Here is a 16,404-nt window from a genome sequence, read left to right as displayed (position 1 = left end):
GTACCCTTTGACTAATACATTATATAGATTTGATTTACTGTCTAGCATTTTTGAATTTCAGCCTCTCTTTAGTATTTCTTGTCAAAGGTAGGTCTGGTAGTGGTGCATTCTCTCAGCTTTTGTTTTTCTGGGAATGTTGTAATTTATTTTTCATTTCTAAAGAACAATTTTGCTACATATAGGACTCTTGGTTGACAGTCTTTTTCTTAATTGTTTTTGAATATGTAATCCCAGTGCTTTCTGGCCTTCATGGTTTCCAAGATTTGGGGGAAGACTTGATAATCACTTTTTCAAAGAGATACAGCTGGTACAAAATCATTGCCCTATAGTGAGTAGTGAGTTTGGCTGCTGGGAGATTCAGCCCAAGTAATGTTGTGGTAATCTTCAAATGTGATTCATGCAAAGTGAAATTTGATGTCAAGTAGAACGGTGTTCCTTCAGGTATTCACCTCTGCCTAAACATGTCACATAACATTCCTAAATGATGAAATATTTTTAAACAAGTAGGCATTCACCAAGGAGGCACACTGTGGGCTAAAAAAAAAACCAAGATAGGGAACTACACATGCAAATCATAGAGAAAAGGATGTGGTCTGATTAGGAAGTTCAGTTACCATGCTGGAGGACTGTAAGAGTGGAAGAAAATGGTAACAGGTTAGAGGTTGGTAGTGACCACATTTTACTAAGCCCTTCAGATAACTCCACAGAAAGTGGGGATATTACTAATACATATGGTGAAAGATAAAATCATATTTGCTTTTCCATATGTTAAAGTAAGGGAATTAGGGACACCTTTTCAGGTCCAGTTATCAACACTGTGGACTCAATCCCAAATCGGCCTAAGGACAGCCTGAGGGAAGGAATGTGGGATATATGGAAAGTCAGTAGTCATGTCAGTATGCATATATTTGTCCAAGAAATGGGACAGGATCAGGCCTCCTTATGGGCAAACAGGAGAGCAGTGAACCCACAAAATGAGGAAGACAAATAGAAGAAAGTCCTTCTATGTTTTGTCTCATCATTGACGCTCTACAAATTACCTGACCAGGGAAGTAGAATGGAGCTAACATTTTAAATAAAGGTGAGAAAACTATATATTTGAAGAAGATTGGCATAAAGGCAGGCTATAGAGGAATGTTTCCTTGTGGGGAAGTAAGGAACAAGCTTTGAGGTCAGAGTGAACTGATTTTATACCATAGCCTGGCTACTTTGTCACCTTATTAGCTTCCTCATAGTTATGGGGGTTAGTTATTTTAAAAATAATATTTGTTTATGACATTGCAGATATTCAATAAATTATTGTTATTTATCAATTATAGAATAGCTCATTGGAATAAGAAATGAAGTAAAGGCTTTGCTCAAACAAATTATTATTCTCTAGCAATTATTTCTATAACCTGTTAGGGACTTTGTGTTGGATGATGAACAGAAACTCCTGCAGGAATTGATGTTGGTGACTCACCACACAATTAAATTCAGAATCATGGTGGTAAAGGAAGTCAGGGGAATACATAATATAATTATTCAGTATACAAATGAAACTCTAACAAAATGTAGTAGTAAGTCAAGTTTTGAAGATAAAATGTAAAAGTCAATAATCACAGGAAATCAGTGGACTGTTTAAAACCATCTTATTAAAAGTTTGAGGTAAATGTTTTTAAAAGCAAAACAACCAGCCATTCAAGATAGCTTTCTAGATCCTTCACCTCCTTCTGTTACTGTGTTTGATACCCTAGTTCATGCTTTTACTACTTTTTAAAAAATTTTAATGGTTATTTACTTTTGAGAGAGAGACAGAGTGTGAGTAGGGCAGGGGCAGAGAGAGAGAGGGAGACACAGAATCTGAATCAGGCTCCAGGCTCCAAACTGTCAGCACAGAGCCCGACAGGGGGCTCAGACTCACAAACTCTGAGCTCATGACCTAAGCCAAAGTTGGAAGCTTAACTGACTGAGCCCCTCTGGTGCCCCTGGATTTTATTACTTTTACATCAACTATGACAGTAATAAACCAGTAGTTCTTTGTTTTTAACTTATGTTTTTATTTATTTATTTATTTATTTGTTTTTTTTGATTTTGAGAGAGCATGAGCAGGGAAGGGGCAGAGAAAGAGGAGGAGAGAGAGAATCCCAAGCAAGCTCCATGCCCAGCATGGAGCCCGACAGATGACTTGATCTCACTAACCATGAGATCATGATCTGAGCTGAAATCAAGAGTCAGACACTTAACCAACTGAGTCACCTGGGCACCCCTAACCCAGTAGCTCTTATTGTCATCTGATGTTTGCTTGTTCAGACCACCTGCCGCACTGCCCCATCCATCTTTCTTTCCATTCATCCATTCATCCTTCCAAATATTTATCCATCCACTAGTGTATGAATACATCCACTGTATTCAATATCAGGGATCTATTAAAAACAAATACCTCTGGAATTCTCTATTCTCAGTAAATACTCAATCCCATGAGGAGGACACATAAGTCATAAAAATGATAATGCACTGTGATAAAATAACTACTTCTGGGATTGGTTGATTTAATTAGAGTTACCCATACATCGAATTATTATGCAGCTATTTGTATTGTTAAATGAAAAGGGAAATAACAAAATATTATAATATTGATATCGTGATGTTATCAGTATATCTACTATCTACATATTAATTATATAGCTATATTTTAGGTAACTTTCTGTATGTATATATGTGCCTGAAAACATCAAGAATAATGTTGATCTTAACAGTGTTAGCAGTTTTTTAATGGTCTGTCAGAGTTGGGGGAATTTTCAGCTACCTCTTAACTCTTTCGTAGATTGAATTTTTTACAATAAGCATGTATTATGTGTGTAATTAGATTTATAATATAAGAGCTTTACACAAGCAATATCCAGCTGTACTTTACATGGGGTTTAAGTGAATCTTAGTCCCACTTCTTCCTAGACGTTACTTGATGTATCTCTGCCTCACTTCTTAATCTGAAAAATGGTGAACATTATAGCGCCTTCTTCATAGAGTTGTCAGTATGAGAAGATAATCCAGCGAAAGTCTTGTTCGATGATATATGGCAAAAAGTAAATGTTGGAAAAAGTTTGGTGATAGAAGAGAAGGAGAAGAAAAGGAGAAGAAAAATTAATCCATTTAAAGTCCTTGTGCCTATCTCAATAAGGAGTCTCACAGTCAAAGAAACAGTAGACAAGAAGGTCTTGTCCTCTCTTTGGAGCTACACTGTTTTCTCAGATTTGCCCAATAGAAGGCCCTGCCACTTATTAGGACATTTCAGGTGGTTCTCATGATTGTTCAATATACTGCAAGGATCACAATTGGCCTGTGGAAAGAATGGAGTGATGGAAATGGTTAGCAGGAATCATGGGCAATAATGTCAAAGATCTGCCTCACCTCAGAGGGCCCTATGGATCAAAACCCACCTTAACACATAAATGGAAGTAAGTGTGCATGGAATACATTTCCCAGGGAGATGTCCTGCCCTGAAGTCTAGTACCAGTTGATATTCCTTGTGTGGGCTTTTAAAGTACCTAAGGGTATCCAATTATTCTTTTTTTTTTAACAACTAAAAGCAGTATATCTAGAGTATCAGGACAACAGGGAAATAGCAGTAAGGAGGTATGAGTTGTGAATGGGTATTGTCAAAGTTAGTGTGTAGTGATTCATCTGAGTTTGATTCTGCTATGAAGAGTCCACGGAAGCTGTAATGTTACTAAAGTAACACTAATGTATTCTTCTCAATCCTGTTGATATGGTTTTCTGGCCTTTGTTGAGGAAATTGAACCATGCGCTCCAAGTTTGAAATATAATCATGAGGAAAGATGTGAACCAAACATGGCAAGAAAGCTGCAGAACTTCTGGACCTGAGGCAGCTTGTGGAGTTGGGACATGTCCATCTGAAAGGTAAACTATGTGGAGAGACGAGGCTGACTATGCCTTGTTGCTATGCAAGACCCCAAGGTTACTGAACATTTTTCTTGGAAGGAGGAGAGTAATGATGACTGAGGCTGAGCAAGAGTGTTGAGATAGAGACTTTAGGAGTTATGATTTTGTGCATACAGAAGATATTAAGGACTCTGCTAATTTTTTTTATGCTCCTGAGTCTGTGGATTAAGACTCCTGTACATTACATATAAGGACCTGATTCCATTTAACTAAGAATTCTTATAGCACTTATATGCAACAGGGACCAATTTCACCCCCTTGAATTGGTACTTATTCATTTTGAGACAACAATCATCACATTTTAAAAACAGCACATAATGATAACTATAACGTCTTAGAAATTCTTTCACATGTGTAGTGTAAAGTGGATTCTGATGAGAATAACTTTGAAAGACTTCCAAATACTGCTTTAGAACCTCTGATAACATAATGTAGTTGTCAGAGACAGGAGAGAGGGAGAAAATGAAACTTTGTTTGGATCTGCTGAAGAGATTCATTTCTCCCTCCTTCCCAAAGGATACTTAAACATGGAGGCACCTGGGTGGTGAAACTTAAGATGCCTATTTCAAACTCATAAAAACCAAAACCAAACAAAAAAGACAAGACCTCTTTCTAGAACTGGAGAGTCACAAAGCAGACAGTACTACCGTAGTAGTACTCAGACATCAAAACAACCTTAATAAATCAAGACATGGGCTAAAATTATAAAAAAGAATATAGGTAAATCTGTTTTGCCAGTGATGAAATGATGACCAATCAGAATTTAAAGGTGTTTTCAGCTAATGATAAACCTCTTTGTCCAGAAGACACATTTGAATTCTTTTTTAATTTTTTTAATGTTTTATTTATTTTTGAGACAGAGAGAGACAGAGCATGACAGGGGAGGGGCAGAGAGAGAGGGAGACACAGAATCCAAAGCAGGATCCGAGCTGTCAGCACAGAGCCTGACGTGGGGCTCGAACTCACAAACTGTGAGATCATGACCTGAGCCGAAGTCGGACACATAACCAACTGAGCCACCCAGGTGCCCCGACACCTTTGAATTTTGTTTAAAACAATATAATTGATGATGCCAAATAGCAGGTACCTTTGACATCAAATATTTTCAGATAATGGACATTAGTGATTTCAGAGCAAACAGTTGCTATAGGAACTATGAATTATTGAACATAAGTGTTACAACAGGCGAACAGACATTCAAATCAGAGAACATACTTAGTAAATTTGGTAAAGGTTTTCCAAGGGGCAAGAGTGCAGTCATGAAAAAAATAGAAGACTTTGGCTCTTCAAAAGACACTAGCCTTGGGGAAGTTAAAACTCAGAAATCCTGGATCTGGTCCTTTTAGAACATATCCAGGCAAGCACAGAATTGAACTTGACTATCTGTGAACTATTCCCAAATAATGATGCCACTACGGGAAGGGGAGAAGGTTAGGGTAGTTGATCTTCATGGATTAGGGAAGCCAAGCATGAACCATAGATTTCAGTAATACCATATCTCCTGGAGGTACATTTACCTCAAAGAGAAGCACGGCCACCTTCATTAATGTACATCCTCTGTGGTTGCACAGGGCACTGCACTTAGAGTGGAGCCACACTTGATTTAATTCTCTGCTGTCACTGTCTTGAAATTCTTAATAATTTTCCAACAAGGGGCTCTAAATCTCATTTTGCACTGGACCCTGAAAATTGCACAACTTATTTGGAGGAGAGGTTTTATGTTTCAAAGCATATAGAAATTGTCTTGCAAGAGATTTCTCTTCCTGGTACATAGCCTAGAAACATAGACCTTTAAGACTAAAGGGACCATATTGGCTGGGACAAGAAACATCTGACTGGTGTTAAATGTAGCAGTCAGTGACACTTTGGGGCAGTGAAGTTTCTGGAAATGTTTATGGAGGTCTGACCAGGACGGTAAAATTGGATTTCAGACATCACTGAATTTCCCACATCCCAGAAGGATGGGGCCAGAGTCATAAATAATTGATTTAAGGAAATAAATAATCTCATTCTCTTTTGCCTAACTGACTTTTGGACATCCAAACCCCTTGTAAGACAATGGAGAGTTTTCTGCAATAGGAGTTCTGAACTCAAGACTACATACTAACTGTACAAACTTCAACTATCCACTTAAAAATTTCATGGATCAGTTTAAGCAGGATTTGATCTGCATATCAGAACTCACTCCATTTTAGAGTATAATGAAATACATATTATAAAGATGTTTTACAAATTATAAATAATAATATAAAAATGAGGTGGTGGTTTGTGATCAATAGTTTTTGTTGCCACACTTGAAAGATAAAATTAAACTTGTGAACATGAATTAATAAGACAGTGCTCTAAAAAAGTTGAAAAGATTTTAAAGTACCTTATTTTATAAAGACATAGATTAAAAGAATATGCATTGAAATCTGTACCATTATAAATATAATAACATAAAGATAATGTGACTTATTCATCACATTCTTGAGTGATAGAGCAAGGAAGTATTCTTCAAAATGCACCAGAGGGAAGTATCATACAAATGGAGAGAAATCTTCATTTGAATAGTAGACAGCAATTTATGGGGTTCATCAATCCTAGTGTATATAAAGGCTGTAAGGTGGAAAAGATTCAAACTGATAGGAAGTAAATTGATGATGATAAACTACTGAGAACACTCTTTAAAGAGGCCCCAAAATATTTAGGTAAATATTAAAATTAAATATAAAATTAAATATAGTTTTATTTTTTTATTTTAGGTACATATGAAAATTAAACCATGAAGGTAACATCAAAAAGGGAAATTGTTGGATTTTGCTAATTTTGCGTAGCACCTAACGGGGAGAATACTTGCTGCAAGGGCCATAGGCATGTTTGATAGTTTTTAAACACTTCATTTGTGCTCCCTCAGAATAAAAGTATGTTCTTCAAATTATATTTCAGCCTACCTGTTGATACTGATATGTCCCATATTTAATTTTAAGTAGAAAAGGAGCCAGATATACAATCGTGAAAACAAGAAGCTAAGAATTACAAGTTCTAATCCACTAATAAATGATATTTATAAATTGAATGTTACTATTCAGCAATCATGCTCCATGTAACTCACACAAGGATGGCAATATTTTCATTCTCTTTAAAGAAACCACAACTCAGGAAGGTTAACTTGATTTTCTTAAGGAACTTGCACCTTCTCACTCAGAGCCAAGTGTTCTAAAGTGCTCATTATGGGGCGCCTGGGTGGCTCAGTCGGTTGAGCTTCCACCTTCCGCTCAGAGCATGATCTCACGTTCCATGAGTTCGAGCCCCGTGTCGGGCTCTGTGCTGACAGCTCACAGACTGGGGCCTGCTTCAGATTCTGTGTCTCCCTCTCTCTCTGACCCTCCCCCATTCATGCTCTGTCTCTTTCTGTCTCAAAAATAAATAGACATTAAAAAATAAAATAAAATGCTCATTAAAACGTATAAAATGGGTTTTTATTAACCAGTCTAGTAGTAATTACACTGTGACTTTTAGTGGGTTTATTTTTATCTGTTCTAGGAGAAGGCTCTGTCTTCCTAAGTGGATGCTGTGATATTTCACCCAGATCCCCATTGCCCTTCTCTCCAGGACTGAAGAACCCATCCCGATGAATATGAGACCTAAGCAGATGCAATCATGGTATCTCTTCCACCTTTACATTTTGATTACTTTAAAGACCAGCATATGACCCAGGCTAGACCAACCAGAGTTTCTCTTAGAGATGTTTTTCAAATTTGGGCAGAGTGAGACTTCCTTATCCTTTGAACACAACCCAGAAGGGGGTGGGATTCAGTCTACTGCATATCATGCCCATTGCTGTGTAGTCTGAGTGAATAAAAGAAGCAGAAAGCAGGGACAGAAAGAATTTTATGCCCTGCCCTTTTTATCATACTAGATAATTGAGCTCATGCATTAGCCTTTTTGCTTCAGTTAATTCAAGTTGAATTTCGGAATATAAAATCAAAGGACTCTGAGAAATGAATATCTTCAAGGTTTATAAAAATGAAATAAAGAGACCACTCATTTATTAAGGTGGTTGGAAAAATTTAGGTATCTTTGTATATTCACCATTTGGAGGAAAGGAAATAAGCTATTTTTCCACAGGGACTGTGGTAAGTCCTATATTATGTTTAGCATTTCCCAGATGGTTTTGGGTTTTTTTTTTCCCTCTAATGTGGGTCTTTTTATGATAACCTTCTATATTATTTTCAAATGCCTGATAATATATTTACTACACTCTCATATATTAATGTCAATTTGACTAGTTTATATAAATCTCAATGAAAAAAATGTTTTTCTTCAATACTTTAAAACTGTCAGTCTCTTCTCTTCTTGCATCCAAAGATACGATGTCAGTCTGATTCTTGTTTCTTTGTAGTCCATCTTTCCTCTCTTTCTGGAATTTCTTACCTTTTTTCACCCTTCCTTTGGCCTTATTAGGTTCCTTTTCAATATAAGGTATTTATTTCACCTTTAATTTGGCAGTTTTGTCTTTGCTTTTTCTTCAAATCTCTGTTTCCCTGCCTCTCCCTTCCTCCCTGTTTCTCTTCCTTCTACTCCTCTCTCCTTCCTCTCTTTTTAAAAAATTGTCATCTTTTAGTATGTGTTGCTACTATTCTGTATTCTGTATTTTTAAACTTGTCTTTTGTGTATGCTCTCTATTTTTTCTGCATTCAGGAAGGTTAAGTCCATTTGTTGTTCTACCTCACAAACACACCTATTGTGTTCCTTATTTCAATAATCATAGATTTAATGCCCTAATAATTCTATTGAATTCATGATTGTGGTTCTTGTTTCATATTGTTAATATACTTACTAATGTACACTTAGTTTACATGTGACCTCTTTTTGTAAGCTTTATAGGGTTTTCTCTTTCTCCTGGAATAGTGAATGTTCCCAATGATATGACAGAGTGTGGGTCATGTTCTAGGCTCTTGACAGACCATTTTAATGTGGAGATTTATCATTCAGTTTGGAAAATTTCATTCTTTGACAATTTACTTTCATCTGTTTTTTTTTTTTTATTTCATACTGCAATTAGATGTTGGAACTGGTCAGTTGTTTACCCATTTTCTTATTTTTAATCTCTTATTTTTCATCTCTTTGTCTCATTCTACTTTTGTGAGATTTTTCTCAACTTTATCTTTCAGCCCTTCTGTTGAATTTTCACTTCTGAATATCTTACTGTTATTTTCAAGAACTCTTTGATGTTCTTTGATTTTTTCCTGTTTTAGTAGAATTCTCTGTTTCTTGGATGAAACATCTTGTGCTCTGTTTTAATATTTTCAGTTTTCTTTTACTATACATAGTGTCTTTGTTTCCTTCAGTTTTCACTTTTTTTCCTAAGTATGAGGCTCATCAAAGGCCTACTTTTGGGGGCTGTCCTTTTAAATTAAGAGTGAGAAGCTAGAAAAGCCTCTTCTCTGTTGTCTTAACTATAGGTTTATGAGACCTCAAGTCCAGCTTTTATTAATGGATCTCCCAAATGTCAGTTTTAGGACATTTTTTTCTCTGAGGAAATTAAGAAAATAATCCTACTCTCCTGCCTGGTAAGTATATGCCTAGGTGTTATGGACTGGAAGCATGAAGGATGAAGTGGGCTGAGAATACCACAGTTTAGTGTATAGACTTAAACTTAATTCTGCCCTTTCAATTATGCATCTTAGCCACGAGTCATGTTCTCCACTGCGACTAGTGTCCCCATCCATATCTTCACTGGTTCAGTTTCTCCAGAGACTAAACCTCACTGACCCTCAGTTGCCGAAAGGGAGTAATAATAGTCAGCTGATTGCAGCCTGAAGAAGGGGCACAGGAAGGGAATCAAACATCAACAGATACAGGATTTCTCTTTTTTTTAATTTTTTTTAAATATTTATTTTGAGAGCGCCCAGCAAGAGAGTGCAGTGGGGGAGGGAGGGAGGGAGGGAGGGAGGGGGAGAGAGAGAGAGAGAGAGAGAGAGAGAGAGAGAGAGAATCCCAAGCAGACCCTGCGCAAACAGTGCAGAATTCCATTTCTGAGTCAAAATTAAGAGTTGGATGCTTAAGTGATTGAGCCACCAAGGTGCCCCCGGATATAGGATTTCAAAATATCCTTATAATGCCAGTCATGTGCCTCAGCCCAACATGCGAAGTATGCATTATTTCCAGTTGCTGAGCCACTCTTGAGATTCCACAGGAAAATATGTCTCCTTTGCCCCATGAAGGCAGTTCCATTGTCATTTCCTTTGCTTTGCTTAAGTCGAGTACCGGTCCACCATCTTTCTGCCTTCCAATGTTTTTAAAATGGCTTCTATGCTATACAGTCATGTTCTCAGTGCCCTTATTTGTTAATAATACCTCTAAAAAATTCACTGTTAGTTTGGTGCCACTTTTAGAGGAAGAGGACATATTATGCACATGCAGTAAGACCAGCAAGATTAATTAGAATCTTAAATTTGTCATCCTATTTTGTTGACATAAATAGCTTCATGATTGCAAGCTTCTTTGATATTTCTCTGCTTTATTTTTTTTTTGTTTTTTAAAAAATACTTATTAACCAAATGCTGCTTGCTATAAGATTGTAGAATCATAATTATTTTTATCCTGTTATTAATTGAATGTCCATTTTTCTACTAACACTTCTGTCAGAATCCTATCCCTAAGCAGGATAAGGTAAATGATAGTTTTACTGCCTGCCACCCCTTTATATGATTAAAGTAATATTATTTGTAAAAAGGACAGCTTTTTTAAAAAACACCTTTTAAAATATATTTTTGCTTTATTGTTCCTTACAAAAACTGTTTAGATTACATTTCTGAACCTTGTTATTATAGCCCTTATTTAGACATTCATTTTTGAGTTTTAACGAGTGGTTGTTCCCATTTATTCTGTCTTCCTCATACTTGAGATATTTAGCTGTAGCCAGTTTGTGTATTTGTTTTTGTTTTCTTTTTCTTTTTTGTGTTTTTGTTTTTGTTTTGTACGAAGAGGTACATGGATGGGTTAATTCTTAATTCCTGAGATGATTTCTCTGTTGCCCTCAAATATGAACATAATATAACTTTGCTGCAAGGTATACTCATAGGCATTCTCATCCTTAAAATTCTGTGTGCTTTGAACTTCACTGGACCATCTAGGGTATGTGAATAGGCTTCAGGGAGTTTGTGAACCAATTCCTTGTATGAATGAGTACATGTGCATTTTTTTTCATGGAAAAGATGCATAATCAGATTGTCAAAGATAACCACTTCTCCAAAAATTTGTTTATAAACTTTGTAGCAATGTATTCTGATATTTGGTATTGCCAAATACTAAATAGCATATATTTTCTTTGCCGATAACTTGCTGAGAAGCTTGTAGGAATTTTACTTTATGTTTTAATTTCAGAAATTTCACCCCGGTATGTCTACAAGCTTTTCTTTTTCCATTAACTTTGCCAGGTGCTTCAAGAGTCTTTTAGTCTGAAAACTTTAGCCTTGGGTAAACTCTGGGAATTTTTTTCTGTTGTTTCTTTATATAATTGATTTTCTCCACCATCTTTGTTTTCTTTTGAGATTTTTGCAGTGGATATAAAGGATCCTTCCTTCTTTTTGTACCTTAATATCTCTTCTTTTAGCATCATATTCAACTACTTTACCCTTTACCTCAAGGATTTGAAAACAATTGAACTGTTAAAGTAATTCACTGCTAAAGCCGGTGGGTTTTTTTGTGTTTTGTTGTATTTTCCTTTTTCTTGAATCAGGCTGAATTTAACTGGAACAGTACACACACTCTCTATCTGGCACAAATACATAACTCGGAATTGTGCTATTTTCATAACAGTACCCATTTTCTAAAAATGCCAAATATTCGAAGGGAAACATAGGGGCCAGTTTTAAAGATGTGTTAATGGTGGTAGAATTTGGGGGGCATACAGGAATGTGAAGCAGGTTCTTTGCTCATCTTTATTCAGACCCTTCTTTGACAGTCCATTGTTTGGTAATGGGGTAATTCTCCCTGGTTTATTTACTATCTACTTTACTAATTCAAGGCCTGTGTGGATGTTCTAAAATCTGATTTAACCCTACTCCATGCATAGACTGGCCAGCCTCTAGTTTACTATGCTCAAGGCTTAGGGATTTTCCCAGAACTGTCTGGGCACACACTCAAAATTTAGAGCTGCTTTCTAAAATGCTTTTATTTTTTAAATAATAATTTACTCTTACTTGATACCCTCTGCCATTCCTTAATATTTACTGTGCCCCAAAACTTTTAATGGCTCAGCATTTTCCCCCAAATAATAAAATCCAAGGAACTTTGCATTTAATAGATTTCTCAATCTATGGATTTCTCCAACATGGACAAGCTATCTATCTTTTCAACCAAACAAGACTGTTCATTATTTCCTAGATAGTTTTGTTTCTGATACTTTACCCTCACGTCCAGCATGCTGTCCTCCATCTTCACCTGTATAAATATTCAAGAACTGATTGGTCACCCAGGATGCTACTTTAAGATCTGACTTAATAAAGGAGTTAATAACATGAAGTCTTTGATTGGTAGTCCAAACCAATTGGTGGAATTAGGAAGCTCAGATAGGAGGTGAAAGAAGTTATCTTGCTCTTCAAAGCTGTCAGTAAATTTCAAGAATACAAAGGACTATATCAGCACCTTGGGGCTATTTAGATAGACACAAAATGTAGAACTCTGAGGTTTAATAGCATAAGCTGACAGAAATATTAACATCTACTTGATCACATGGTTGGCCCAATAAGTACCAAACAAACAAAAAACCCAGAACTCATGTGCCAAACTCCCATGAGTTTAGACTCCAATGAACAGAGCTCATGTCTATGTGGAAAAAAACTATTACTTTCATTTTTATCTGATTTACCTAAAAGCAAACAAACAAAGATAACAAAACACAGGGTTTTTAAAGGTGCCATCATAAGTAAAGTATTAGTATGACAGTACAAAATTATCTTTTCCCTCTAGGAACATTCCAAATCTAGCAAGTTTCTGGGCTTCTTTGTGATAAAACTAACAAAATATGCTAAGAAGGCATCCTGTGGAAAATATCAAAACATCAGATTTCATTGAATTTATAGCACCATTAATTTCACAGATATCTCAAAGGAAAGGAAATATGGCGATGGTAAGATCGTATTTATTGAAAGTTAATTTCCTGGTTCTGAAATAATACAGTGTGGGAAAATGAGTGTTTTATAGAATTAGTGAAATACAGGGTATCCCAGTTGTCACTAAGGAGCACTCTTGTGGTCAGGGTCTTCCCTTCCTTGCTGAATTCCCTTTAATTTTTCAGTGAAATACCTAAAATTAGACTCAGTTGGTACTCCTGTATAGACTCATTTTTTAAGAAAACTCCCTGAGCTGCTTCTAATCACTTTGACCCAAACCCAAAGAAATTGGAGTGTAAAATTTATGTAGAATAATGCCAAACATTTGCTAAACCATTTGTGATTTCTTTCCAAACAAAATGTGGATATGGGTACTGCTGCTATTTAAGAAATAAAGGTAAAAGGTGAGATGAATATTGCCATACATTTGACATTACCATTAAAAGAAAAACATCTACAATCATATCTTAAGTACACCTAATGTTAGACAGGAACTTTCCCATGAGTATTGTGCTTTTTAGTGTACTTAGGCAACTTAGAATGTAATAAAACCCAAGGTACCAAATTTGGAAAAAGCACTGCATGGTAAGATAGAATGTTTGGTAGGCCATAGTGCTTTTTAAAATATGTTCTTAATTAGCTTCTTTGCATTGTTGTTTTTGGTGTGGTATACTAACTGTACTTTTCCCCCCATTTTTTAACTTTGCTGAGGAATAACTGACAAAGATAATTGTATATATTTAAAGTGTACAATGTGATAATTTGATATACATGTACATTGTAGAATGACTGAGGTAATGCATGCATTAATTAAGTAGCTTTGGTTTTGATCTGCAAAAGATATATGTGATTTTAGTAAATCTTATTATATGTAAGCTAAAACAAATGAATCATTCAGACATACTTAAAATTCTTGCTAAAACAGTAATATAAAATTAAAAAAATAAATTGCAACAAAAGTTATACAAATGTTCATTGACAAAATAAAATCTACTAAGCTGTAATTATTTTAAATCAGTAGCATGGTTATAATTGGTAGTAGTGGAAATCACATAATTGGTAAACAAATCAAATAAAAATTAAAGGAATCATAATTTTAATGTGGACGACTTCAGATGTAGTATTTAAGTTAGAGACTTCATATGTCACAACGAAAATGTTTCTGTAGTTTAAATAGGTTACTCAAAATATTTAGGAGAAACTGAGACTTAATCTGCCCAAAATGTCAATAAACTCAACTCATTGTATTTTATTGCTTCTGAGATAAGTTTATCTATCTCTATTCTTCATATTATCCTTAGGTCTTAACCTCCTGGTCCCTCATTTATCTTCACTCTTCAGTGAGCATTTTTTTTTATTATAACTCTGTACTATGATCTTGATTTTTTTTTTCATTTTTATTAACAAATACAGTTAACCCTTGCACAACATGGTTTGAAATGCACAGGCCCACTTATACGTGGATTTTCTTTTTTTTTCTTTTTACAATACACTAATCTTAATGTATTTTCTCTTATGATTCTCTTAATACTTTGTCTTCCTTGAGCTTACTTTACTGTAAGAATATAGTATGTAATACATGTAACATACAAAGTATGTGTTAATCATCTGTTTTTGCTACTATTAAGACTTCCTGTCAGTAATAGGCTGTTAGTAGTTAAGTTTTGGGGGAGTCAAATGTTATATGTAGATATCCCTAGAACTTACCTTATAACTGGAAATTTGTACCTTTTGACCATCTTCCTTCACTTGCCCCTCACCCCACCCCTGCCTCTGGTAGCCACAAATCTGATCTCTTTTTCAATGAGTTTGGTGTTTAGTTTTTTTAATTCCACATATAAATGAGATCATAAAGTATTTTTCTTTCTCTGACTTATTTAACATAATGTCTTCAGGACTCATCCATGTTGTCACAAATAGTAGGATTGCCCCATTTTTATGGTTAAATAATATTCCATTGTGTGTAGGTGTGTATGTGTGTCTGGTGTGTGTTTGTGTGTGTGTATTGTGGAAGATATACTTCTTTATTCATCCATCAGTGAACACTTAGGTTGTTTCCTAAGTGTTGGCTTGGCTATTGAGAATAATGCTGTTAGGAACATGGGGGTATGGATACCTTTTTGAGTTAGTGTTTTTGTTTCCTCCAGATATATTCCCAAAAGTAGAACTGCTGGGTCTTATGGTAACTCTGTTTTTAACTTTTTGAGTAACTTTCATCCCTTTTTCATAGTGGCCACACCAGTTTACAAAACCCCCAACAATGCACAAATGTTCCCTTTTCTCCTATCCATGCCAGCATTTGTTCCCTTTTCTTTTGTAACGATGGCCATTCTAACAAGTGTGAGGTTACTTTAATTTGCATTTTCCTAATGACTACTGATGTTGAACATGTTTTCATATGCCTGTTGGCCATTCATATATCTTCTTCAGAAAAATGTCTATTCAAGTCATCTGCCCATTTTTTAATTGGATTATGTGGGGTTTTTGCTATTGAGTTGTATGAGTATATATTTTGGATATTATCCCTTTATCATGTAGATAGTTTGCAAAAATTTTTTTCTTATTCTGTAGATTGTATTTTCACTTTGTTGATGGTTTCTTTTGTTGTGCAAAATCTTTTTAGTTTGATATAGCCCCACTTGTCTTTTTTTATTTGTTGCTTGTGCTTTAAGGTATGATTTTCCAAAAAACCATTACCAAGATTCATGTCAAGGAGTCTTTTCACTATGTTTTTTTCTAGGAACTTCTAGGTTTTACATCTTACATTGAAGTCTGTAATCCATTTTGAGTTAACTTACCTGAGTTGTATAAGATGGGGTCAAGTTTTACATGTAAATACCTAGTTTTCCCAGCACCATTTATTGAAGAGACTGCCTTTTCTGCATTGAATATTATTGTCTTTCTTGTCAAATATAAGTCAATCATATATGCTTGGGTTTATTTCTGGGCTTCTGATTCCGTTTCATTGTTCTATTTGTTTTTATAACAATACCATACTAATTACTATAACTTTATAGTACACAGGCTTACCTCATTTTATTGTGCTTTGCTTTATAGCACTTTCCAGATATCGTGTTTCTTATAAATTGAAGGTTTGTGGCAACCCTACATCAAGCAAATCTATTGGCACCATTTTTACAACAGCATGTGCTTAATTCATGTCTCTGTATCACATTTTGCTAATACTCACAATATTTCACATTTTTCATTATTATTTTATTTTTTATGTACATCTGTGATCAGTGATCTTTGATGTTACTATTGTAATTATTTTGGGGCACCACAAACCACACCCACCTAACATGGCAAACTTAACTGATAAATGTTATATATGTTCTGACTGCACCACCAACTGGCCATT

The sequence above is a fragment of the Panthera onca genome, chromosome X (genome assembly GCF_046562875.1).
Source record: "Panthera onca isolate mPanOnc1 chromosome X, mPanOnc1 haplotype 2, whole genome shotgun sequence".
In the NCBI taxonomy this organism is placed as follows: Eukaryota; Metazoa; Chordata; class Mammalia; order Carnivora; family Felidae; genus Panthera; species Panthera onca.
Note: the sequence above shows the minus strand (reverse complement) of the source record.